The following is a 27,562-nucleotide window of genomic DNA, read 5'->3' as shown; positions in this document are numbered from 1 at the left end:
TTGAGACGGAGTCTCGCTCTGTCGCCCAGGCTGGAGTGCAGTGGCCGGATCTCAGCTCACTGCAAGCTCCGCCTCCCGGGTTCACGCCATTCTCCGGCCTCAGCCTCCCGAGTAGCTGGGACTACAGGCGCCCGCCACCTCGCCCGGCTAGTTTTTTGTATTTCTTAATAGAGACGGGGTTTCACCGTGTTAGCCAGGATGGTTTCGATCTCCTGACCTCGTGATCCGCCCGTCTCGGCCTCCCAAAGTGCTGGGATTACAGGCTTGAGCCACCGCGCCCGGCCGATTGATGTGTGTTTATTTGTCAACTCATAAGAGGAAGAATACAAACAAGAGTTTGAAAAAGAAAGGCTTTAAAGGCCTATATTAGAAATCTGAAGTTTCATGTGGAGTTACTGAAATTAAGTGACAAGGTCAGCTATTATGTATTAGAAAGATCAGTTTGGCATCATTGTTGAGAATTAAAGCAGCCCAAACTCAGACTTTAATACCAAATAAGTACCAGTTTTGGAAGTAGCAATGACAGTGAGTTGCAGACATTAGACGACTTACTGGATTTGAAGAATAAGAAGTAAGGTGTAAGAAAGGTTCAGGTTTCCTTCTTGTGAACCAGGAAGATGATAGAACTATTCCCTGTTATAAGAAACAAAAGAGATGATTTTATATAAATTAAATATATCACAATGACCTTTGGGTTTAGATATTACTGTGATCACTTTTTACACTGGGAAAACTGAGAGCCACAGAGATTAAGTTTTCCCCCAATAATGCCACTGGTGAAATACCTAGCAGTTATAATAAATCATTATGTATGACATAATATTATTTTCCTCCACACTAGTGTTACACAAATATAACATATAACAGTCACACAGAGCCCAAAAATCTGTAGATAACTTTGTATGTGATAAACTACATCCTAGTTTCCTGAAAGAGCTATGTCCTTCAAAAAGTGAGAGAATAAAGCGATCCCTCTCCAGTGCTAATGTGCGCTAGTCTTTTGTAGCCGGATAACAGATTAGATTAACAGAAGCAAAATAGATGCTTGGTCTGTGGGACCACGAATGTCAAGGAAATGATACTCTGAGTCATTTTGGGAGGACCATAACTCTGTGCTTAAGCTCTCTGAAAATCTGTTTGACCCATTTCACTCTGTTGAAAGCATGATATGGTAACAAGTCAGTTGGCTGCAGTCAAGTGCTCCGCTGAAGGCTTCTGCAATATAGGAATGATGAATCTGGCTTACAGAGGGAATTTGGTGGTTAAATGAATTCCTGCTATTGCAGCAAAACCTTTGTATGTTTCCTAGGCAACTAAAATACTTAAGAAATGGTGGCAGTTTAAGTAGAAAAGTACTTTACAACTAAAGAAAAGATAAAAATTCTAAAGGCGATGTGTGGTCAGAAAATAATAAAAAAGAAAAAAGTACTGAGTGAGTAATCATCCATGATGTATAATTGGGAGCATTTTAAAAAATAATACAGGGTTTGGGTTACTTTTTTGTCTTTTTGGGGGTCTTATTTTTGTATTTTAATTATTTTGTATTTTAGTTGATTTAATAGTCTATGATTACTGAGTTGAACTTCCTACTAATCTCTTTCCATTCTAAGCAGCCTGTGGATTTTTAAATATCACTACCATATGTCAATTCTCTTTGGAGTAACTGTCTAAGTGTGAAATATACCTGTGAAAAACTATTTTCAATGTGTGAAGTGCATTTTTCAAACTGGTAAAGATGATAAAACTATTCTGATCATAGCATAATCAACTAATCACAATTGAACTCAAATATACATGGCACAGAATATCTAAAAATCAGACTAGGAAAAAAATGGAAATTTGTTGCGATATTTATTTGAGCTGGGATGACAAGGGTTGCAGAAATAATTTTTCTATGCTTATGTTCATATTTCAATTACAAACGTTTCTCACAATTACTAGTGGATTTTTTTCCCTGGACTTCAGAATACTCAACTAGTGTCTCAATTTTATAAAATGCCTAAGGTAAATTGGTAAACAGTAGTTTCCTGTTGAATAAAAGCTGTGGGACACGTGATGGCGCTTTTTCTTCGGTCATGTGGTAGTAAAGACACATTTTGCTGATTAGTAAAGGATACTATGATATGTGCTTAGTTTTCAGAGGCCTGCTAAATAAACCTTTCTGATGCGAAGAAGCTAAATATATCATTTCTAAAATTTCAAAAGATACAAATGCAATTGAAAATCATGTTCAAAACCTTCAAAACCATCTTGCTCTTATATTTTTTTTCTTTTTTGTTTTGTTTTGTTTTTGAGACGGAGTCTCGCTCTTCCCCCAGGCTGGAGTGCAGTGGCCCGATCTCACTACAAGCTCTGCCCTCCAGGTTCACGCCATTCTCCTGCCTCAGCCTCCCGAGTAGCTGGAACTACAGGCGCCCGCCACCACACCCAGATAATTTTTTGTATTTTTAGTAAAGAGGGTTTCACCGTGTTGGCCAGGATGGTCTCGATCTCCTGACCTTGTGATCCATCCGCCTCAGCTTCCCAAAGAGCTGTGATTACAAGCATGAGCCACTGCGCCCGGCCTCTCATATTTTATTCTTAAGATTTGTGTTGACCCATAATGCATTGTACATGTTTTGCTCTCATGGATCATTGATTTCCAGAGAGCATCCATGAAATTTTAAGTTTGCATAGCAAAGCGTTCTAGGAAAGACAGTGTTTTCCTTGTTGATATTATGCTTTCAAAAAATGCAACATCTCTATGTGTTTCTTTCTTGTTCTCTTCGAACGTTAATTAGAAATCAAACTGGCAAAATAGCTTTATCAAAAGAAAGAGTTGAGTGGCTCCTGCCTGTAATCTCAGCCACTCTGATGACTGAGGCAGGAGGATCGCTTGAGGCCAGCATTTCCAGCTTGCTGTGAGTAATGTTTGTGACACTGCATTCTAACCCACTAGCCTGGGCAACAGAGCAAGACCTCATCTCTAAAGATAAAAAGAAAACATAAAGAACAAAGAATAGTCTTAGATTTTCTACCAAGATTTTGAGTATATAAATAGAAATAAAATACATTAACTAAAAAAGAATCAGACATAAAATATGTTATCCATAACCACACTCAGATATTTGGTAATTCCTACGCACATTTATGAGAAATGTACCACATAGTTCAAACTACATTATGTTCCTCTAATGTTCTTGATCATAAATAAGTTAGGAAGACATAAAAGTTTTAATGCATGACCATCAAACTAATGCAGAAATCTTTATTTATACTTTTTAAAGAAATACTCTTTTTGAACTGTTACACTTTTTAACAGAACACAAAATGACTAGACATAAAAATGTATTTTTTTAAGTACTTACAGTAGAATTTCATGCTAGAAATGTAGTATATTTAACTGTTGGAATATTTGCATGAGGTTGAAAAATTCATGTGGAATAAGTAAAAATAAATCCTGACCTTAATTGAACCTCAAGAATTATCCATTTTGTAAGCCTTTCCTCTAAGATCTGGAATGCAACAAGGATGCTTACTTTTACCACTATTACTCAACCTAATACAAGAACTCCAAACTAGAGCAATCAGACAAGAAAATAAAATAAAATAAATAAAATAAATAAAAGGCATCTAAATTGGAAAGGAAGAAGTAGAATTATTCTTGTTTGTAGGTGATATGATCTTATATTTGGAAAAACCTAATAAAAAAAACCTATTAGAACTAATAAACAAATTCTTTAAATTTGTAGGATACAAAATCAACATACAAAAATCAGTAGCATTTCCATATGCCAGCAGTGAATAATCTGAAAAAAGAAATTTAAAAAGCAATGCCATTTACAATACCAGAAATAAAATTAAATACTTTGGAATTAACTTAACCAAAAAAGTGAAAGATCTTTATAATGAAAACTATAAAACACTGAGGAAAGAAATTGAAGAGGACACCTAAAAATGGAAAGATATTCCATGTTCATGAACTGGAAGAATCAATATTATTAAAATGTCCATACTACCCAAAGTCATCTACAGAGTCAATACAATCCCTATTAAAATACCAATGACATTCTTCATAGAAATAGAAAATAAATTTCTGCAATTTATATGGAACCACAAAAGACATAGAACAGCCAAAACTATCCTATGTAAAAAGAACAAAACTGGGGGATTCACATTACCTGACTTCAAATTATAATACAAAGCTATACTAGCCAAAATAGTGTGGCACTGGAATAAAAACAGACACAGAGACCAAGAACACAAAATAGAGAACCCAGAAAGAAATCCATATACCTATAGTGAACTCATTTTTGATATAGGTTCCAATAAGATACAGAGGGGAAAGACAGTCTTTTCAATAAATGATTCTTGGAAAACTGGATATTCACATTCAGAAGAATGAAACTAGAGATAGGGGTCTACTATCTCTCACCCTATACAGAAATCAAAATGGATTAAAGATGTAAACTTAGGACCTCAAACTATGAAACTACTACAATGAAACATTGGGGGAAACTTCCAGAACATTGATCTGGGCAAAATTTTTTGAGCAATACCCCACAAACCCAGATAACCTAAGCAAAAATGGACAAAACGGATCACATTAAATTAAAAAACTTCTGTGCAGCAGAGGAGAGCGTTAACAAAGTAAAGAGACAACCCACAGAATTGGAAACTATATTTTCAACCTGCTCATCAGACAAGGGATAAATAACCAGAACATATAAGAAGCGAGCATATGAAAAGGTGTTCACCATCACCGATTGTCAGAGAAATCCAAATCAAAACTGCAATAATACATTATCCTTCTCCAGTTAAAATGCTTATATCCAAAAGACAGGCTATAATAAATGCTGGAGAGGATGTGGAGCAAAGGGAACCCTCATATGCTGTTAGTGGGGATGTATATTAATACAACCACTATAGAAAACAATTTGGACAGTCCTCAAAAAACTAAAAATAGAGCTACCATATGATCCAACAATCCCACTCCCACATATACACCCAAAAGAAATGAAATCAGTGTATCGATGAGATCTCTGTACTTCCATGTTTGTTGCAGCACTGTTCACAATAGCCAAAATTGAAAACAACCTAAGTGCCCATCAACAGATGAATGGATAAAGAAAATGTGGTACTTATACATAATGGAGTACTATTCACCCATAAAAAGAATGAGATCCTGTCATTTGCAACAACACAGATGGAACTGGAAATCATTATGCTAAGTAAAATAAGCCAGGCACAGAAAGACAAACATCACATTTCTCACTTATTTGTGGGATCTAAAAATGAAAATAATCGAACTCATAGAGGTAGAGAGTAGAAGGATGGTTACCAATGGCTGGAAAGGGTAATGGGGGTGGGTGGGAGGTGGGGACGATTAATGGTTACAGATAAAATAAAAAGAATGAATAGGACCTAGTATTTGATAGAACCACAGGGTGACTATAGTCAATAACAATTTAATTATACATTTAAAAGTCACTACAATACTGTAATTGGATTGTTTACAACACAAAGGGTAAATGCTTGAAGGGTTACATATTCTATTTTACATGATGCAACTATTACACATTGCATGTCTGTATCAAAACATCTCATGTGCCTCATAAGTATATATTTACTATGTACCCACAAAAAATAAAAAATATAAACAAACCTAAAGAATCATCTGCTTTGAGGATTTATATAAACAAATAAATTGTAGAATTATCTTCTCTGACTGCACAATTACATGGCTCTGTATTTAAATAGCATTGAAGAATAAATAAGTTCATTTAGATCATGACACCCTGTCTATGAAGATAAGGGGATGATTTTCTGCCTGTCTTAATTCCAGTAATAATTGCTTTCCTCCAATCAACTGGTTATTTTTGTCTTATGGATAAAGCAGGTAACCAATCGTGTTTCCTTTTAATACATATTTACTATGTACAAATTTAGAATGAATTTTGAGACCCCTCTAGAAGGCAAGCAGAATATCAAGGCATGCATTTAATATATGAACATTATTTCTTGAATAACTGTATTCTGTAATTTTTCCTTTGCTCTAGTTTTCTTATGCTGTACATAACAGTTTCCTTCTTGAACAGGATAGTCCACAATAGTTGCACTGTTCAGATTCAAAGTTTCCAAGGTAATGCAGCAGGAAAAAGAAAAAAAACAGGTAGCATATCAACAATTAATAATACCTGATAATGAATGACAGCATTCATTTTGGCTCATCACACATCAATAATAACTAGTCTTATAACCTTTACCTAATTACAAAGTATTCTGGGAAATGTAGGGAAGCTCATTAAAGATGAGGTGAACACCACTTTCTCAGCCATAGTCCCTTACACAGAATAGGCAAGTCAATAAAATATCTTTGATAAAAATATTGTGTAAAAGTATATGACATTATAACAAAAGGCAAAGAAACTATGTTAATGAAGAAATCCTAGAGAGTTAAAAGAAAGCAGTTAATATGCAACAGATTTGAAACAAATGAAAGGATAAATGCAAATTTAAAATAGGGCATGATAAGCTAATCTCAATATTAAGAAAAATTTGACAAATAATTGCTCCACATTGTGAACACTATCTCTTATTCTGAAGAGAATACCCAAGATTTTCAGAGTCACTTGGTAAAGAATCTCAAAGGTTTTCCAGGGATTCTATCACCACATATCATAACTTCAAGTACTCTTCTCCTCAAAGGGAAAGTAACAAAGCAGAATTATTCATTGGGGATTATGGTGATAAAATATTCACAGTTCCCATTAAAGCAATAATGTGCCAGTTTTTAAATTACTGAACTCTTCTGTTTGTTATTTCCAAGGATATCTGATTAGCAAAGATAGAACACACTAACATGGTTTTGCTTTGGGATTCATCACATGTCTGATTAGAGAATATTTAAAAATACATTTCAGATATCTTCTCCTCACTTGCTATAAACAGGCCGAAATGACAATTAGGTAGTCTCAGGGCTATTAAATTCAGAGGACATGAAGGTACCTTGTAACTTGTGAAATTGAACCAGAAATGCACATAATAATGTAGAGAGTAAAAAGAAAAGGATCAGACTTATAGTTTTAAAATAGATCTAGTTCTGTATGCATAGAATTACTGCCCAAAGCATTCTGGATATAATTTAAAGCATACAGCATCACCTTGGTTGAGTAACATTATAATGTAAGTCCAAGCCTCTACTTAGATATTTAGTTACTTGCCCCAGTAAGAACTGGTCTGGAAATATCTATGTTGCCATGTAGAAAAAGTAAATTGTCTATTTTTTTCAAATTCTTTGAACCTTGTTTATTGATTCAGCCAATTTACATAAAGAACCCATTCTAATATAAGCAACCCAGTTCTATAAACCTGTAGTTAACAATAATTTGAAGATGTTTTATCTTGTTTTTCTATGTTTCCATAGTTCAATATAATTATATGAAATAAATATCCCATGCTGCTGTAACCCAATGTTTCACCGCAGTTTCAAATTATTGAGCACAGGGTGAATTTTCAAATTTGAAATTTTTAATGGCTCTTTAGTGAGAGGTCACAAATTACATCGGTACTGTTTTCAAGTAGTCATATATACCGCCCCCTGCCAGCATCAACTAATTATGGAAGATGGATGTTCTACTTATGAATTAGAAGAGGTTAATTTTTTTCTAATCAAGTGGGTCCTTTTTAATCATAGAGAACATAGAGCTAGCAAATGTGTGGAAAACTGCATCACGCTTCATATTACCACCTCCCACTTCTTTTAAAGTGAAGGGAGAGGACACTAAATATAGGCAAGATTAGGTTCTCCAATTCAATTCCAATTCATATATAGATCTGATGACCTGTGGGTTCCTGAGGCATCTGAGTGTGGCTCCTATGATCAGGAGACAGTCAGTCATTCCATGGGCAAGTTCTAGCAGGTGGAACAGTACAAGCATGGACTAGAGTGCTTGTCTTGTTGCATTAGCCTTTCCCTAAAAGAGTATCAAGGGAAGAGCCACCTGGTGTAATTATGGTGTTTATAAAGAGCAGCCAAATATTTATATACACATTTAACCCCTAGATAATGCACTATCACTGAAATCAAATACAATTATAATTTTTACATTGCACTTGCCTGCAAATTCAAACTTCTGTATTTTGACACAATTGCATCTACTTGTTTATGAATTAAGGGCTATAGCAGCAACCAATTTAAGAGTCATTTTGATGACCGGAAAGGGAAATTTTTAAATAACTAATAACTATGTTCGTATTTGCAAAAAGGACCCTCAAAAGGGCTTTTGTAAGGATTCCTACTTATACATAACTTATACATAACTACTTTATCTATCTCACAGCTAAAGAGTCATGGAAAATATTTGTACTAAATTAAGGTCTGAAAATGTTGATATAAACAGAGATATTTCTGGGGATGATCTGACCAAACACTAGCCAGGTAGATATGCCTGTGATTGATGTGAACTTAACAATCTAAAGGAACATGATGATAATGTAAATAAATGAAGTGGATAGGGAATAAAATATGGTAAAATGAAGAACATAGTTTTTGGCCTAAGGAGTCAGCTGCTACTAAGTTCCAGCTAATTGCTGACATGTTGAAACAAGGGTTTGATATTGACAAATCTTCTGATTTTCACACAAACTGAGAAATATGGCAAGGCATAAAAGTGGTATGTCTCAGGAAAAGTAAGAAGAACAGATATTGGAAAGAGAAAGTGAAAAAAAGAGAAATTGAGGCAAAGATCATCAAGGTGCATATACCTAGGGGAAAAGCTCAGGTTCCTGCAATAAGGGATGCAATTTTCTATTTTCCTTTGACTTTACACAGTCGTTGAAGGGCATTAGCTTAACTAATGATCCAGTGTCCAGTTCTAGCTACTTATTTCAAACACTTGTATGCTGTTTCACAAGGTGATGATTCAATTAATGATGAATAAATATATAAGTGAGACTGATAAAGCTCATACACTGAAAGTTAAGTTGTATTCAAATACAAAATAATCTGAATGTTAGACATCAAGAACTGTCCAAGTATAGAGAATAAGGAAAGTTACTTGAAAACATAAATAGGTTTTGGGTAAAGGCTAAATTCATATCAATTCATGTAATGAAATTTTTTATTTGACTGCATAAAGTTGATTACTTTTATTGGTTTTACTCACAGTCTGAATAGATTAACCTCATTTTTAACTCATTAGATATATTATGCTTTATGTTGCATTTTTATAAACTTCATCAGTTTTTTTTTTTTTTTTAAAGTATAAAGACAGGCCGGGCACAGTGACTCATGCCGTAATCCTAGCATTTTGGGAGGCCAAGCTGGGTGGATCACTTGAGGTCAGGAGTCTGGGACCAGCCTGGGTTGACATGGTGAGACCCTGTCTCTACTAAAAATAAAAAAATTATCTGGGCATGGTGGTGGGTGACTATAATCCCAACTACTCGGGAGGCTGAGGCAGGAGAATTGCTTCAACCCGGGAGCCAAGATCGTGCAACTGCACTCTGGCCTGGGTGGTAGAGCCAGACTACATCTCAAATAATAATAATAATAATAATAATAATAATAATAATAATAATGTATAAAAACAAGTATTTTGCATACTTTCAGTCTACCTTTAGGCCTACAAGCTAGTCACATTTTGTAATGAGATTTTGTGCATATAAACAATAACAAGAACGCTAGTTAATTGCAAACTCATGAAACGACTGAACTTACAAGTTACCCGTATTGTAACATACTGACTGTGTACTCACCATGAGCCAGGCACTGATGGAGGCTCTAGAATGTAATGGAATCTGTAAAGGTTTAGAGTAAAAGGAAAGGCAACAATGCAAAGGTAATAGAAAATGTCATCAGTATGAAAAATGTTAATGGCAGACAAAGTAAAATTTAAGGTAAAAATTCAAGGCAAACAGGAACAAGGTGTCACTCTTTTACTAATAGGTGGTATGAGCTACAATCCAGATATGTGTCATTCACTATCCAAAGTCCTGAATTACATGACAAAAATGTCTAAGCAAAAACTTTCAGGAACAAAAGGAATGATAATCAGAAACATGAAGACACGTGGCACCTTTACAACCTTCTCAAACCTGTCAAATAATGCAAATAACAAAACTGAGGGCATAATTATGAATACTTTATCATATAATTGCATATTACTAATAAGTATACATGGAAATCTAAAGGAGAGGAAGGGAGGTCATTTTAGTAAAGCAGTTATTAATGGATTTAAAAATGAAAAGAAAACAATATGTTATACTAAAGTCTGTTTTAATAATTATTCTCTTTATCCTTCTTTCCTTTTATTTTCAGCACTTGCTCTGACTTTGTGTTGGCCCCATTTTCTCCTACCATTAATGGCTTCCAAACTCCTTTGCCTGTGCCCTACTCCCCACCGTGCATGTGGCTGATAAATAGCTGTTAGCTATTAGCATCACATCTTTCAACTAAGAAATAGTTGGGTCATTTCCATGACCCAAGAGTTAAAGTAGATCACATAACAGGAATGAGAATCAAAATGCAATCAGCTGTTTTATCAGCAACACTGAGAGGTACAAGGCAGTAGGTATGTAATTCTGAGACATATACCATATGCTTCCAAAATATTCCAAGAAAATGGTTTCTATACTAAATTTATATGCTCTGCCAACTTTCTAATCATGTAAATGATCAATTTCCTTTATGCTGTATTTCCAAATGTGCACATTTACTTCACGTGTGTATTTGTCAGGAAGATGTTCTGAGATGACCTCCACCAAAATGGAGTAGTGTGACAAGAGGGAGAGTTGGATTAAGGGAATCAAGTATTCATTAAAGGAGAAAAGAGAAGAAATGTCCAAGGTAATGATAACTGGAAGTCTGAAGAGGGCTCGATAGACAGATAAATAACTTGTTCAGTTTGGAGCAGGAGGACAAAGTGCTCTGGTAGCTAATACCAGATACCATTTTAAATGGTATCAAAAGGTTTGTGACAATATTAATTTTTAAAGTAAGATGTAAAAATAGAGCAAAACAGTAAGGAAAAAGTTGTATAAGAAAAGAAACATAATACTAATAAGCAGTTCAACTCAGTTACATAGCCAACCATACTAGCATAAACCCTCAGTAGCAACTGGACCTGGTTATGTCACTATACTACATTGCTTAAATAGAGGAGAGCAAGTGTGTGTGGATGAGAGACTGTAAGATATTTAAATACATATCATTCATATTAAGTCTTCAGTAGACAATACCTAACATTCAGAATTTTAAAATAAGAGCATAAGCCTATAATTTAGAAAAATGGAGATATATAATAATAGAAAAAAGCTGAAAGTATTGAAAAATATGATCACTGAGAAGCACGAATTCGGTTGAATAGGGAAACTAATGCTTTTCATTATAACTTTAAATTTTAAATTTACCTATTTTATTTTGAGAAAAATAAAATTATTTTGAAAAGAGGCAACTTTTCTGCCAATTCCACCAAACAGAAATACTTCAAGCAAAGATCACATGCTTAACTCCTCTGAACACTCACTCAGACCAGGGGTGAGGATTATTGATCAGAGAGAAACTCATTATATGTCTGCATCTGTGATCTTAAGGGAGAAGAGTTCTTTGATCAAAGACAGCATTAGGTAGGAAATGAGACCATCAGACTGACCTTTCAGGCTAATTTAAAAAAGGATGCGTGTAGACAGAATTTTTTGATATTTAAGAAAAAATTCTAACTTCTTAATTATGAAATGTTATTTAAGCATAGTATATTTTGGAAGATTTCTAAATATATTTAGATGAGTAACATATTCTGTCTGCAGAAATTTCATAGAAATACCTCAATGAAAAACGTATTTTCACTTAATTTTTGTTCTGAGTAATTCAATTTCAATGTATTTCAAAATTCTACATAAATGTTTCCTAAGGCCAAACATGTAGAAGTTTAGTACAGCACCTTTTGATTTTCAGGTTGACATGAAGCAGTAAGTATTGCACTATGTCAGAGAATTCTTACCCTAAAAATAGAATAGCCCCAAGAAAGGAAAATATTTCACAATGTTGGAGTCTTCCACTGAAAATTAAATTAATGCACTCTTCAGTTGAAAATTTTAGTAAAGCGCAGTTAAGTGGCTTGCTTGTGAACATGTGTTATAATTTTTCCTTTCATTGATTACATTCATCACATTTTTAATGAGAAGAAAATAATAAATATGAGGCTTTTGAACATATGAAGAACTGTGAAAATAAATAATGTTCTGAAATATGTGACTTAACATCCTACTGATAAACAAACCATCAAATAAGTGATGGTTCAAGTCTCTTGTTTCGGTCTTTGTTCCATTGCAAGCTATAAGACCTCATTCAATGTACTGGATCTTTCTCTGTCCCAGTTTCAACATCTGTAGAAAAGGGATAATAATAGTGCCTGCATCATAATATGGCTATGACAGTTTGATTAAATAATATATGTATAGTATTAGGACAATGCCTAACATATAATTAAGCACAAGCTCACCACTTGTTCTCATTATTGTTCTTTTTTGACACTATGTTTCTATTTAGTATGACATGCTATTTATACTTTCTTAAAACTTAACTGAGAGGTATTTTTTGTTCATTAAAAAATTCTAATGTGCTGTGTAGCTCACTTAATGCTATTCTTTTGGAAAGTATTATTTTGGAAGATTAGCTTTCAAGACTTACTATCTGATCCAGAAACCTTCAGTCTAGTGAAATATTCAGTCTATAGAAAAAGAGAATGGGGTGAGTAGGCAGCAGTCAGCAATTATTACTTAGAAGGACCAAATTAAATGGGCTGATAGTTAGAAGAGGACTTTTTTCCTTTTAGGGGTATTTCTTTAAAAATCATCTAGTTTCATTTCCACTAGTCTCATTCTTATACATACTAGAAAACACTTGGCTTTCAAAGTTGTGTTTACATACTTGCTATTACAATTGTGGCTGTTCGTATAAGTACATTCAGCTGTCTCACCTGCTTGCTTTGTTCTCTCCCTACTGTCTCCACTCTGTCCCTGCCATTACCACCACACCACCAGGACAAGAACACTGGATGCCTGGCTATGAGAATTGAAGCACTCCTGTCCCTTCATGTTTGATCTTTTGGGAAAATAGATGCAATGTGCTAATTAATAGAAAACAAAGGATAATGGCATCTTGAACTGTTAAAACTGCTAAGATTTTTAGAAAGTATTTGCCAAGGCTTAAACGCCTTATTTTATCATTACGTAAATGGATCCTAAGAGGCAAAATAATTTACATAAGTTTTATTAGCTAGTAAATGGAGAAACAACAACTAGTCTGTACATCTTTTGACTCCAAATTTAGCACAATTTTTTTTAACCATGGTGCATACTTAAGTTGAGATACTTGGTACTATATTTTTGTTTTGCTTAATTTTATCAAACATAATTAAAAAAAACACATATTCCCCGAACAGATATGACTGAAGCCATTAAAATGGGTAAAATAACCCTGTCCTGTGTGTTTTGCTGCTTAATCATATCCTCTGGCTACTTACTCTTTTTAAGTTCAAGAAAATCACTAATTTAGTTAGGTAAAAATGTTGATGAAAGGTCCTTCTATGAATCAGTAAATTTTTGTATCATGATTTGCCATATGTCTTTCCATTACCATTCCAAAATAGGTCCAATTATGCCCAGGCTGAGTTTTGTAATATTAACATGATCATATGTTTAAGAAAAGACTATGCTAGGCTTGATCATAAGCCTTTTAGTTCCTTCCCATAAGTGAGATTAATATGTAGTAATCGCAGCCTACCTTTAAAAGGACAAAAATTCCCTAATATTACTCAATTACAACGTTCTGTATTCTTTCTAGTATTTCTGTGTACTGCATTAAAACCCTATTACTTTAATGACATTGCTTTCAAATAAACACCTCTAATTTATCGATTTAGACAAGATCTATTTCATTGAATGTATTCTTGAGAAGGGTGAGAGGTATTATTTACTATCTATCACTATTTCATTTTAGTAGGTGAACTTAGAACAAAAATAGAAGAACAAATAAAGTGTCATCATTGTATCTAGAAAAGAAAATCCATCTCTAAGTCTCCCATTAGATATCTTTAGAAGATATTGTAGATCTTCTATCTATGAGTTAGATAACTTCTTTTTGTATTAGATTTACTCTCTTTCTTTCTAAGTAAATTGTAAAATGAGTTAATATCAGTAACATACATTACTGAAAACAACACATAAAGAGGAAAATTCATCATTTTTATCATACGTATTTTAAAGAAAACTTACCAATATGTGTCAAAGGCAGCACATATAGCCCCTAAGGCTGTCTCTGCTTGCACTCAAATTATGCTTGTCTATGGTTGAAAACACCTGCTATAGCCCTAGCTTATTTCTAGGTACAGAGATATTCCTGACAAACAGAAAAATGATAGTAATTATAATAACAACAATGGCTGTTACTAATTGATCACCAACAATGTGCTGATGTTTAATTATATATTTTGTCTCTTATAAGAGAAATATGCCTGTAAAGCAGATTTTCTTAACTCATTTTTATAGCTATGGGAGCTAAAACACAAGGAGGTAAAGTACTTTCCTACAGGTTTCAATCAAGCATTGTCTGAATTTAGAGTAGATACTCTCTGTATCCCATTTTGCCTCTCTTGACATAAAATAACACTTTGAACACTCTAAGAGCTTAGCGGAGAGGAGAATCAATGGAGTAGTAAAGAAAGGCATCTGTGGCAAGTTAGAACAGCTTCTTACAAACTCTCTTCTCCCCGCCTTCCCATTTTCCACTTTTATTCGTATTGACTTATCTCCTTTAATTCTTTTTACTTTTTTGATCATTGCACTTTTATTTTGCTTTTGGCTTGTTATTTATTTCCCCATTGGGCTTCCAGGATGTGAAACTTTCAATATTATTTTACTCAAGTATTTGTGTTTCTTGTATCCCCACAAAGCTGCAAACCACCCCAGTGGCAGTGGTTGGCTCAAAGGATAACACAGTAGGTAAAGAGGTAGGCAATGAAGTGGGCATAACTCTTCCTCTTATGATTATTATATCTTCCATGTAAAGAAAAATCAAGATGACTTGAGCTCTTAAGAGGGTTTCCTAAGGTAAACACCAAGGATTTCTTCGTTACACTTTGGGTAAGAAAGACAGCGTAAGGCTTTGGCACAATTGAATTTTCTCCTTAATTTCTCTCTTAACTTACAAGTTAAATACATTTTTGCCATTACTCTAAGTGATTCCATTTTTCAATAAGGAATAGCTACCCTACACTGTAAACCTGTATCTATCAAGAGGACAGGATATGTAAGGCACAGGTCCTTTTTTTTTTTCTTTGACATTTGTCTGTTTCTTTTTTCTTTTGTGAAAATAAACTATGCATACAGAAAAGTACACAAGTTATAAGTCTACAACTAGGTGAATTACAGCAAAGCAAACCCACCCATGTATTCACCATGCAGGTCATGAAATAAAGCCAAGAGACTTCTTTCTAATCATTATCCTGGTGTTCTTTTAAAAAATGGATAGTCTATACTCATAATCTTCTCTTCAAAGATTGATTTCAAGTCAAATGTTTTCACAACGTCAGTTTTGTCAAGGAGAATTATGAGTTTTTTTAGTGCATGTATATATGTGGCATCAAAACATGGAGCAAGTATATGGCAATAAATATGAACAAGATAGGTAGTGTCTTGATAATTGCTCAAACTGAGTTGTGAGCAAATGGAGGTTCATTACATCAATCATCTACTTTCAGATGTGTTTCACAATTAGAATTCCCATGATTATAATTTTTATAAAAATAGCAAAAATATGAAATATGGTAATTTTATATTGTGAGTCTACATACATCAGTAAAAGCTCTATTTAATCTTAAGTATAACCATTCACTGCTTTACAGCTCTATATTTTGCTTATCTCAAGATCCACTTTGTCTGGTATAGGGTGCTCATTCCACAGTTTTTGGCTGTCCTGGGAACAACAATCTAGTGGAACTCCAGCAATGTGTGTTATAGTGCAAATGTCAAACCAGTGTAGCATCACCATCTATTGGTCAAAATGATAACTGCAAACTTTCTCACCTTTATGAGGCTTCCATATTCTGTATACATAGCAGTTTATGTGAATGTACAGAAAATAATGTTTGCTATTGTTTTCTCTCCAGTTGGATTTCCAGAAAGAGATCATGGCATAAAGCAGGAGCCACCTGTATTTGCAGATGGCTAGGGAAGCATACATCGCAGAGTCATATATCAGCAGCACTACAGCATGTTTCAACCAAAGATGAGCCTCCCACATGTCAGACAAACCACCTACAGTGGGACCACAGCAGTGACAGTGTTTTTTAGCACATTCCTGATAATGAAATCTATGTTGAACTCAACATGAATGGCTTTTCCTTTCTCTTGGCAGTCAACAGCCTACACCATTCTGCATTTGACTGTTGGGTTTATTTTCCCCTCTGGAAAGGCATGACTATGGAAACAGAGTAGAGGATATTTTGGGAATTTATGAAACTATTAATATAATTTACTCCCATTGCTACACTTTCCACAAATATTTTTCCATCCAAATGAAAGAAATTATTGACACAGTGATGTGGGAGATAAAATGCCCTATCATTTATTAGAATTAATATTATTTGTATTATAACTATTGAACTATTATTTAAATATCAAAAGTTATAAAGTAGAAAATAGAAAACCATTGGTTAAACCTAATGGTTTGTTTTAATTTATTTATTCAGTAAACGTTGACTGAGCTCCTCTTATGTGCTAAAATATATGAGAGACTCCCTTGCCTGCTAGAAGTCGATAATCTTGAGTGTCTCAGAAAATACATTTAAAGTACAATAGAAAGTCAGTGATAAAGTATATTCTACTTAAGGAAATAGGAAAATACTTCAAGTATAAAGAATCATCTTGAAGAATAAATAAAAACTGTCAAGCTGAAAATACGGACAAGAACATTCTAGACAGAACAAAAATGTGTGTGCTAAGAAGATTTTAAAGGGCATGGTTCGTTGAAGTAAGAAGCTGATGTAGCTACTTGGGAAGAGAAATAGTTGGGACTGTGGCTGGAAACATAGTCAGGGGTTACATTAGAAATGTCCTTGTATGCCTTACTAAGTAGTTTGGGCTTAAATCTATAAGCAGAGTGGACAACTTAACATTTTTTAGCCTGCAAGTGTAAAGAATATCTATATGTGGTTTTAAAAAGTATGTCTGATGAGAGTATCAAAGAATAATTGGAGAACTGGGAGCCATGAGAAAGTCGGGAGGTACCACAATAGTCCAAAGAAGAGATGGTCAGTCCTTCAGCTAATGTAGTCTCGCCTGAGGTAAAATTAATGTTGATTGGTACACTTTGATGTAATAAAGAAAAAAAAAGGAGAATTGTTAAGATGTCTCTGAGATTCCTAATTAATGAGCAGGTGGTAATATCATTATTCAACACAGTGCTTATTGGCTTATTTCGACAAGGAACATCTTTGTGGGAGGTTGATATGGTTACTTTCTCTTACCATTGTACAAAGGTGAGTGGTGATGTCTAATGCACAATTGGAAATACAATTCTGAAATTTTAGTGAGCTACAAAAATATAGGTATCATGTGGTAATAGAGATAACAGATTAGCTTATTATAGCAGAATATGCTCAGTGAAAATTAACGTGAACCCAGGGGATATGATGGAGAAGAAAGACCATGCCCCACTTCCCTGGCAATTTTGTAGGCCTGAGTCTTCTATAATTATTTGTTGATATTCTATTTGTGACATGTAAGTTGTTGGAGGAAGTCTGATTATTGAGGTTAATTAAAGATATAGTTGGATAGAAAATTTCAACTCTTTGAAAGTTTCAAATATATTTTTCTAAGAAATGAATAGAGAAGCAGCCTGGAGTACACCAGTTAGGAGTACAGATTTTTAAAATTTGTATAAATATATGGGTTACAAGTATAATTTTGTTACAAGCATAGATTGTGTAGTGGTGAAGTTAGGGCCTGTAGGGTACAGATGCTGAAGCCAGACTCCTTGAGTTTCAATCCTGATTAGCCCATCAAATAGATGCTATACCTTGGGTGACATTTAACTTTGCAGTGCTTTGGCTTTTCACCTAAAACATAAAATAATAATAGTACACATCGATTGGGAAGTTATGCCTAGGAAGCAAAAAAAATTCGTATAATACTTAGAATAATGTCCAGAAGCAATTAAATATCATAAGAGTATTTGCTGAATAAATACTGATTACTTTCTTTAAAATTTTCCATAACATCTATCTACATGTGTGAAATGAATGGAATCAAGCCTGACTTTTTCATTGCAAAAAAACCCATAAGGGGTCACATTTTATTGGTTTCTTTGGACAATGCTTATCCATTGAAATCCTGGAATGATGAATGAATCCAAAAAAAAGTTGATGTGGATGATTTTGCATTTTTCCATTCTAATCTTAACTGTAAGATAACTTGTCTTTTCAAATGGTTAAATATGTGTTGATTTGTGTTTAAGCCATAGAAAAGGTCATAGAAAAAACATTTGCAGTTGGAAATATCCAGACAAAGCATTACAGTATGTCCCCAAGTGAAGCCTGAAGAATTTAATATCACATGTGACAATTCCAGTAGCAGTGAGAAATGTCACTTTTCAGTTTGTCCTAAAATAATGGCAACAGTGAAAATAAGAAGGGAAATGTGTAAAAAATATCTTGATGCACAGAGTATTTATTTACTATTTCTTATTATAACTTGTAAGTGATTTTAATTACTTAAATCTGAAAGTCATATCTATTATTTACTTTTAAGACTTTGATACTCAAAGAGTTGTCCTTGGACCAATAGCCTTGACCTCACCTGGGAGCTTCTTAAAAATGTGGAACCTCAGGCCTCATTCAAGAACCTCCAAATCATAATCTGCATTTTAGCAAGATCCACAATTTGTTGTATCAATATTAAAATTTGAGAAAAAATAAATAAGGAAATCTAGAGATTAGCAACAGATTGATAAAAGAGTTGCTGGAGAATCAAAACTAAACAAAGAACCTCACCTTCCAGCTCCACTTTACTGAATTTCTGATATAAACATACATTATAAATAATAGACTTCTACTCCAAAAATATGTATTAAAAGCCTATTCTGTACTAGTCAATGTTCTGGGTTCTAAAGATACAGTGGTGAAGAGATTAGACAAAGTTATTATTTATTTATTTATTTATTTATTTATTTTGAGATGGAGTCTCACTCTGTAGCCCAGGCTGGAGTGCAGTGGTACAATCTCGGCTCATCGCAACCTCTGCCTCCCAGGTTCAATCAATTCTTCTGCCTCAACCTCCCAGGTAGCTGGGATTACAGGCACGTGACACCATGCCTGGCTAATTTTTATATTTTTAATAGAGACGGGGTTTTACCATATTGGCCAGGCTGGTCTCGAGCTCCTGACCTCGTGATCCGCCAGCCTTGGTCTCCCAAAGTGCTGGGATTACAGACGTGAGCCACCACGCCCAGCTGACAGTTATTTTACTAGAGTTGTTATCACTCAATTCTGCTCTGAGAGAGGTAGAGAAAATTCGTGTGTTAGAGTAAGAATTTCAAGAAGTAGACTTCTCTAGACATGGAATTTTTAGAAAAACTTCTACATATTATTTTGTTGTATAGCTTTGTCCAGATTCAGTCATTGCTCGGTTCCTTTTCATATACTGGAGTCAGACTGCCTGGATTTAAAAGCTCTTTTCCTCAATTCTTTTATCTGAAAAAAAAAAAAAGGTCTCTGTCAGAGGACTGTTATGAGGATCAATGGGGCCGAAATACACAAAGTGCACAGGGCAATGCCTGACATATAATAAGCTTCATGTAAGTGTGAGAGATTGTTACTGTTTTTGTTAGTGAAATAAACATTTCACTACTACATTTCTCTTTTCTGAGTATGATTTTTGAGAGATTAGCTCAAGCTTTGGAATATGTACAAGTTTTTTATTTTTTTATGAAATCAACCACCAGTGGATCCTGAAGAATCTCATTAGTTTAAGCTGTGGCAGTTACTAACTAGATGTTGTTGGAGAAGACCCCATTCTCCAGATTCTGTCCTGCATTGAAAACATGAACATGAAAATGCTGACATCTTAACCATGATGCATTTCCTGCATTTTTACATAATCAGAGATAACTTTTTCTTTTGTTCGCTGCATAGAGGAAATATGTGTGCCCATCTAATTTGCTTTGAGCCTTGCTCATATCTCCATGCTCTTTCTCCTTAATCTCTGCTTCCTCAGTGTAGTTTATTGGTACCTGAGCAGGTATTTAATTCTTGCTTACCTTGGTTCTTTATCATGAGTTTTAGTAAAAGTGGTGACTCTTATCCTTTTAAATAGTATATTATTCAATACCTAACAGGAACGGTAAAACTTTATGAATGATTATATAATAGTAAGTGTTCTCAATAGAGTTTTTGACATAGAATTTTGTTTCTTACCCAAGTGGAAATGGATATCAATTAATTCAGATTCTTCACTGACTCTCCATGCATTTGGACTGCTTATTTCAGGTGTATAGTGGACACAACTGCATACATGTTACCTGTGGTCAGGGATTGGCCTTTTAGCCCCCCTTTTTTCTGCCCCACACCCAACTGTCCACTCTGCTACTCAAAGCACAGCATTTTGTAACTTACCCCTGTGCCGTTGTCTACATCAGTGGTTCACAAAGTGTGGTCTGGGAACAAAAACCTTTCCGGGAAATCTGTGACATGAAACTATTTTTATAACACCAGGGGGTATTTGCATTTTTCACTCTTTTCTCTTATGAGTATACAGTGAAGATTTCAAGAAGCTCCATGACATGAGATACCACAACAGATTGAAAGCAGATGGAAGAATCTACCTGTCTTCTATTAAACCTTACAATATAGATTTTTTTCAATGTAAAACAATGCCAATCTTCTCCATAATTTTTGACTTTCAAACTAAGGGATTTTAATGACAATTTTTGTTTGTTTGTGTTGCTTTTGAGATGGAGTCTCACACTGTCGCCCAGGCTGGAGTGCAGTGGCACCATCTCGGCTCACTGCAAGCTCTGCCTCCTGGGTTCACGCCATTCTCCTGCCTCAGCCTCCCGAGTAGCTGGGATTACAGGCACCGGCCACCATGCCCGGCTAATTTTTTGTATTTTTAGTAGAGACAGGGTTTCACCGTGTTAGTCAGGATGGTCTCAATCTCCTGACCCTGGTGATCCATCCACCTCGTCCTCCCTAAGTGCTGAGATTACAGACGTGAGCCACCGCACCTGACCTTAATGTCAAATTTTACAGGACCCTTTAATGAGATTGCTCTGATAAGTTAATAAAATGTGAATGTTTACAAAGCTCTTCATTTTAATATTTAATACAGTAAATATCGTTAGATAAAAACCATGTGAAATAAAGTTTTTGGGGTTTCTCAATATTTTTTTTGAATCTAAAGGGATCCAAAAAACAAAATGTTAGAAAACTTCTGGTCTGTAATATTTTCTTGGCTGCTTGGGACAAGAGAAAAGCTGGTTCATGCCATGTTGTGACTTCTTTCTCACACTCTCTGACAACTCTATGTCCTTTCCAATACTTTGCCTTTGCAAACTGGAAGGGAAAGAGAATGATAGAGGGAACAAAAGAAAATGTGACATGTTATGTGGATTAGTCTTTTTTCTAGACAATGACATGCCTGCAGAATGGCAAGTAATGTCATGACATTATTGTCTGATTTAGTAAAATAAACGGAGTAGCATATAAAGCTAATTGTGATGAGTTTTGCGGTGAGCTTATAAGTCCAATTTCATTGTGTTGCATAGGCAAAGAAACTGAAGCCAGGATTGATAATCCAACTTGCTCTGAGTGACTGGCCTGGTAGTGTCCAAACCAAAAGTAAGAACTCAAATTTCCAGCCTCTAGTTTTATTATATTACCATGTGTCACACAAAATTGAATATCTGTATTTCTCAGTAGGACAAATTATGACAGTAGTTATATAGAACTGTATGCATAATGCAACTTCTCTTAATAAAAGACTAACATGTGAACTAATAGATCTGAAAAGGAACATTGAGAAAAATGTAAATCTGTAGCTGACATTGAGCAAAAATTAGTCTTAAAGGTTCAACTGCAGCTTTCAAAACAACATATACAATTCTCCCTGTAATTTGGCAAATTATTCCAATAGCCTGTAACACTCTTGATTTGGAGCTTCTATGGGGATTATAATTATGTCTCAACTTTTAAAACCATATCATTATCCATTCAGTTAATAGAGTGCATTGATAAAAATCACAGTATCCCCTAGTGTACACTAAAATTGTTAAGCAGAAAAATTTATGCAAATTACTTATAGAGTTAATATATGTTAAATAGGTTTAATTACACTGCAGAACTTAGTTCACTGCAGCACACACAATTATTTTTAATTATAAAAACAGATATTTTTGAGATTTATGTTCAACCCATTACACTGCCAGTTAATACTGCTTTTCTTCCATGCTTTCAGAAATAAAGAAAAGAGATTAATAATTTGTGCCAAAATCTTCTTGTTACTGAAAAGCTTATGTACATTTTAATGTTAGCATTCTTTGAGATTTAAAAGTGACAGAATGCTTTTGGGCCTTATTTAAAATATATACTTATTACCAAGAGATGAGAAGGAAATTAACAGAAGAAACAACTTAAAGATGTAATAATATTTACAACTGGGGAGTAAAACTGGGGGAATAAAGAAGAGAAGAGCTGCAACTGTTTTAATTATAAGCTCTTCTTTACTACATGGCTTATAATCATATATATATTACTTTGCTTAAAAAAATTAAATGCACACATACATACACCATGTTCACCCACAATCTTTGCCCCTACATCTTGCTGTTATTTGAATTTATGTAGAAAGAATGCCTGAACAATGAATATTATGTTAACAATAGATCTCATGATATAAATAAAACTAAGAATTTCCAAATTTTTGCAAAAATCCTTTTGCACTGGTACAGTTTTTCCACATTGTAACATTAGGTATTAGACTTGTAATATATATACACACATAGGCAAGGAAAAAACAACTTAGCCGAACACATTTCAATAATAATATTAAAACAAAGATGTGAATTCTATGGCAAAGTATGAGTTAACAAATGACCTTTGCATCTGCCTACAGTATACCAACCATCAACCATGGAAGATATACATGTTTACTAAATAATTATACAGAAAACAATATACAACATAATAAAATATGCATTACTTAGTGAAGTTCAAAATACATAATTTTAGTGGACTTATTTTAGTGATATTAGTATTCTATCAGATGAACAAGCAATTCTGTTGGGCACAAAATGCAATTATGTTACAATATAATATTTCAGATTAAAAACTTTATATATATTTGTGTACTTTTCTTAAGATTGTGTATACCGATCTAATAGTAGAATATAATAATCAAATTAAACACAGGATATCTTTTTCTAACTCTAAATTTTTCAGTTTGCTATTTAGAATATGATGCTAATAGACATAAATCTTTCAAATTTAACTCATTGACATTGCAGCTATTTAATAAGGAAGTTTTATAAATACTAGGGTGCCAAACTAAAGTAAATGTACTGTCTAATATTTGTAATTAGATGTTAAAACAAAGATTGCTTCATTGATCAATGAAATTATAATACCCTATAAGATGTAAAATGAACAATAATTAATAAAACTTACACATTATTTATTTGCTATCTTTATTCCCAAATAGGTTCACCATGCATTAAATTTATCCTAATTAGCATGATTAAATATGGTTAGTTTTGTATTTGAAGAATTTCTGGACAAAAATATTGTCTTTTCATGAAGACAAACCACTGCTAATTCATTATGTAGAATCTCATTATCTCACCATACTATTTTTCATAGATACATATGTACATATTTGTGGGTAAATATGACAATATGATGCCTTAGACAATCAAATCAGGGTTTTGTCCTCTATCAGATATATAGCTTTCTTGCATTTTAAATATTAGTCTTCTGATGAGGTTGTCTCATCCAAGTATTGAACACTGTAGTTAGTGCTTTTGACTGTGGAGTACCTGGAGATGTATCATTATTGCTATTTTATCAATTTGGTCAATATTGCTGTTTCAGTGGCTTTAGCTTGGAATATCCATCTGATTTCTCTTTATATAATTCTCTCTTTTTCTTTAATACAGTAAAGCACTAAATACCAAGTTCTGATTTACCAAAAAGTCCCCAGTGACCTCATGGGTTTTGATCACAAGGCATTTTAATGGCAAGGAAAATTCTTCACATCATTGCATATACTCAGTGCCTAGCCCAGCACTTTATGCATAGTAGTTGTTTTTTTTGTTTTGTTTTGTTTTGTTTTTTTGTTTGTTTGTTTTGTTTTGTTTTGTTTTGTTTTTTTGAGACGGAGTCTTGCTCTGTCACCCAGGCTGGAGTGCAGTGGCCGGATCTCAGCTCACTGCAAGCTCCTCCTCTCGGGTTCACGCTATTCTCCTGCCTCAGCCTCCCGAGTAGCTGGGACTACAGGCACCCGCCACTTCGCCTGGCTAGTTTTTTGTATTTTTTAGTAGAGACGGGGTTTCACCGTATTAGCCAGGATGGTCTCGATCTCCTGACCTCATGATCCGCCCGTCTCGGCCTCCCAAAGTGCTGGGATTACAGGCTTGAGCCACCGCGCCCGGCCCAGTAGTTGTTTTTTAAATTATTTGAATATCGTCTCCAGCCACTCTGCCTATGGAGTAGCCATTCTTTTGTTTCTTTAATTCTCTAACAAACTTGCTTTCACTTTAAAGAAATAAAAATATCTAAACTTTCCTACCGGCACAAAAGGAAGTAATAATGCTAATATTAAACCAGTACGTTTTCACCATTTACTATGTGCCAAGTTCTGTTTTAAGCACTTTGCTGATTTATTATTCACAACTCCATCATGTAAATGTTAATCTTATCCCATTTTACAGGCACTGAACAGAGGTTAAATAGTTTGCTGTTTGACGTACAGCAAGTAAAAGCCAAGTCCTGAAATTAAGGCAATGAACACTAGAATTCATTCTGAATAATAGTGCCAATTATTATTAAGGAACGAATCCAAGTGAAAATACTTTATGCTAGTAGAGAGTGCTCAAAAATGTAGTTTTGTGATGGTTAAATCAAATCAAACACAGAAAAATCTAATATAAACACACCCTTAAGCAGTGTTCTCAAAAACACCTGGTGTGCAGTGCTGGAGTATATAAAATGATCTAGGGGGTCTAGGAGAAATAGATGAGGATTTCTATCTCTATCATATTATATTTGCTAGTTCTTCTTATATTTTGGAGTGTTTTCTGCTTTGTTTTAGAGACATAAACACTAATATAATTTAGTAGTATATTTACATCATTTATAAGTGAATAGTACACAAATATTGGTGGTGCCTATATACTTTTTAAAACCTTTTTTATGGGCTGGGCGTGGTGGCTCACACCTGTAATCCCAGCACTTTGGGAGGCCAAGGGGAGTGGATCACCTGAGATCAGGAGTTTGAGACCATCCTGGCCGACATAGTGAAACCCCGAGTCTACTAAAAATACAAAAATCAGCTGGGTGTGGTGGCAGGCACCTGTAATCCCAGCTACTTAGAAGGCTGAGGCAGGAGAATCACTTGAACCCAGGAGGCGGAACTTGCAGTGAGCCAAAATGGTGCCACCGCACTCCAGCCCGGCGACAGAGCAAGACTCCGTCTAAAAAAAAAAAAAAAAAAAAAAAAAAAAAAAAAAAAAAAGTTTTTATGAATACGTGAGCCATAACGTTTGGAAAACCACTACTCACCATTTAGGGAAAAATAAGATTTCAGGTAAAAAAGCATTATGTTCATCTCTGCAACTGTAGTTATGTATCCTTTTTCTGAGTCTTCTTTTCTGTATAATGGGCATATTAAGTGCCTATATAGTTTCATTTAACAATGACAGAATGAGTGAAATTTGTATGAATTTTAAAGGTATACAACTCAACAGAACAACTAATTATTCAAATATCACTGGACAACATTTTCAAATAGCATTTTGAGTATATGGAACAAACCCATTTGAGAGAAATATATATTCAGTGAGTCTTCTGTAACCCTTCATGATAAAGTCATCAGATTGACTTTTGGCATGGGTGGCATGGAACAGACAATTCCTGATAGACAAATAATCTCCTCGAGGCACTGTCTTCACCACTTTACTCCTTGTTGCTAATATTTCTGAAGTGTATGAATAGGCTTTTAGGAAGCCATACTAGCCTCTGGCCAGGCAGTTCTGAGCTTGGTTGATACAAACAAAACAAATAGCTGAAAAGAAAGAGGAAATTTTCTCTTTTATTTAAAGCTCCCTCCAAACCCCAACAATCAAAAATGGAAATCAAATGAACCGAAAATTTGGAATGTTATGTTAATGTATTCGGTTAATGGATATTAATATTTTAAGTATCCATATCATTCCCAGTGTGTATCTCAATGCACTCTCTAATACAACTTTAGATTTTAACTTAGTAAACACAATCATTAAATTTCTACTGACAATATTTACTTAGATTTTAACATCTCAAATTTGCATACTAGTTAAAATGAGTTTGTCATAGAGTGTTTCTTCCATAGTCTATGTTTTAAGTATATATTTAAAGGATTGGAATATATTTAAAGGATTGGCAACGGCCGGGTGTGGTGGCTCATGCCTGCAATCCAGCACTTTGGGAGGCTGAAGCAGGCAGATCACCTGAGGTCAGGAGTTCAAGACCACCCTGACAAAAATGGTGAAACCCTGTCTCTACTAAAAATACAAAATTAGCCGAGCATGGTCATGCATATCTGTAATCCCAGCCACTCTGGAGGCTGAGGCAGGAGAATCTCTTGAACCTGGGAGGAGGAGGTTGTGGTAAACCGAGATCGCGCCCCTGCACTCCAGCCTGGGCAAGAGCGAGACTCCATCTCAAAAAATAAAATAAAATAAAATAAAATAAATAAAATAAAATAAAATAAATATAGCAGCATTTCCTAAAGTGTAATCTATAGAACAGAAGTTCTATCAGCTCTCAATTGTTAACAAAACATGCCATGGTACAATATGTTTTAAAAATATAACAGTTCACATTAGCGAAGTATTGAGCCTGGGAAGTCTGAGTACTTTGAATAGTTCACAAATTTAATTGACCAAAAAAAAAGCATTTTGAGTTTTGCTTGCTTGCTAATATCCCAAGAAGATGAATTTCACACAATGCTCTATTAAATATCAAGATACATATTTTATCTCACATGTTTTTTAATAATTTAAATTATATGAAAAAGTTTGAAGTAAATGCCAAAATTTTCTAGAATTTTACATTTAGCTCAAAATAACTGAGCTATTTTGCCAAAATAAAATTTGCCAAAGTAGAAATATATGATGATTTATAATTCTAAGAAATTTGTTTTCTCTATAATTTATTTAAGAGAAATAATACATTTATAAGCCTTGCATGAGGAAGTATATGTGTATTTAGCAAATAAAATTTAAAAATTGATTTTAGCATATTTTCATCAAGGACAATGGGACACATGCTAA

General features: G+C 34.3%; 1 protein-coding gene across 42 annotated transcripts in view; it reads left to right on the top strand.

The window, feature by feature from the left end:
- Window positions 1-27,562, top strand: part of LOC105489121 (protein tyrosine phosphatase receptor type D) — a 2,338,800-nt gene that overhangs the window by 224,776 nt on the left and 2,086,462 nt on the right. The gene's annotated exons all lie outside the window — the stretch shown is intronic.

This window comes from Macaca nemestrina, chromosome 14, assembly GCF_043159975.1.
Source record: "Macaca nemestrina isolate mMacNem1 chromosome 14, mMacNem.hap1, whole genome shotgun sequence".
In the NCBI taxonomy this organism is placed as follows: domain Eukaryota; kingdom Metazoa; phylum Chordata; class Mammalia; order Primates; family Cercopithecidae; genus Macaca; species Macaca nemestrina.
This window is presented reverse-complemented; position numbering and strand designations above follow the sequence as displayed.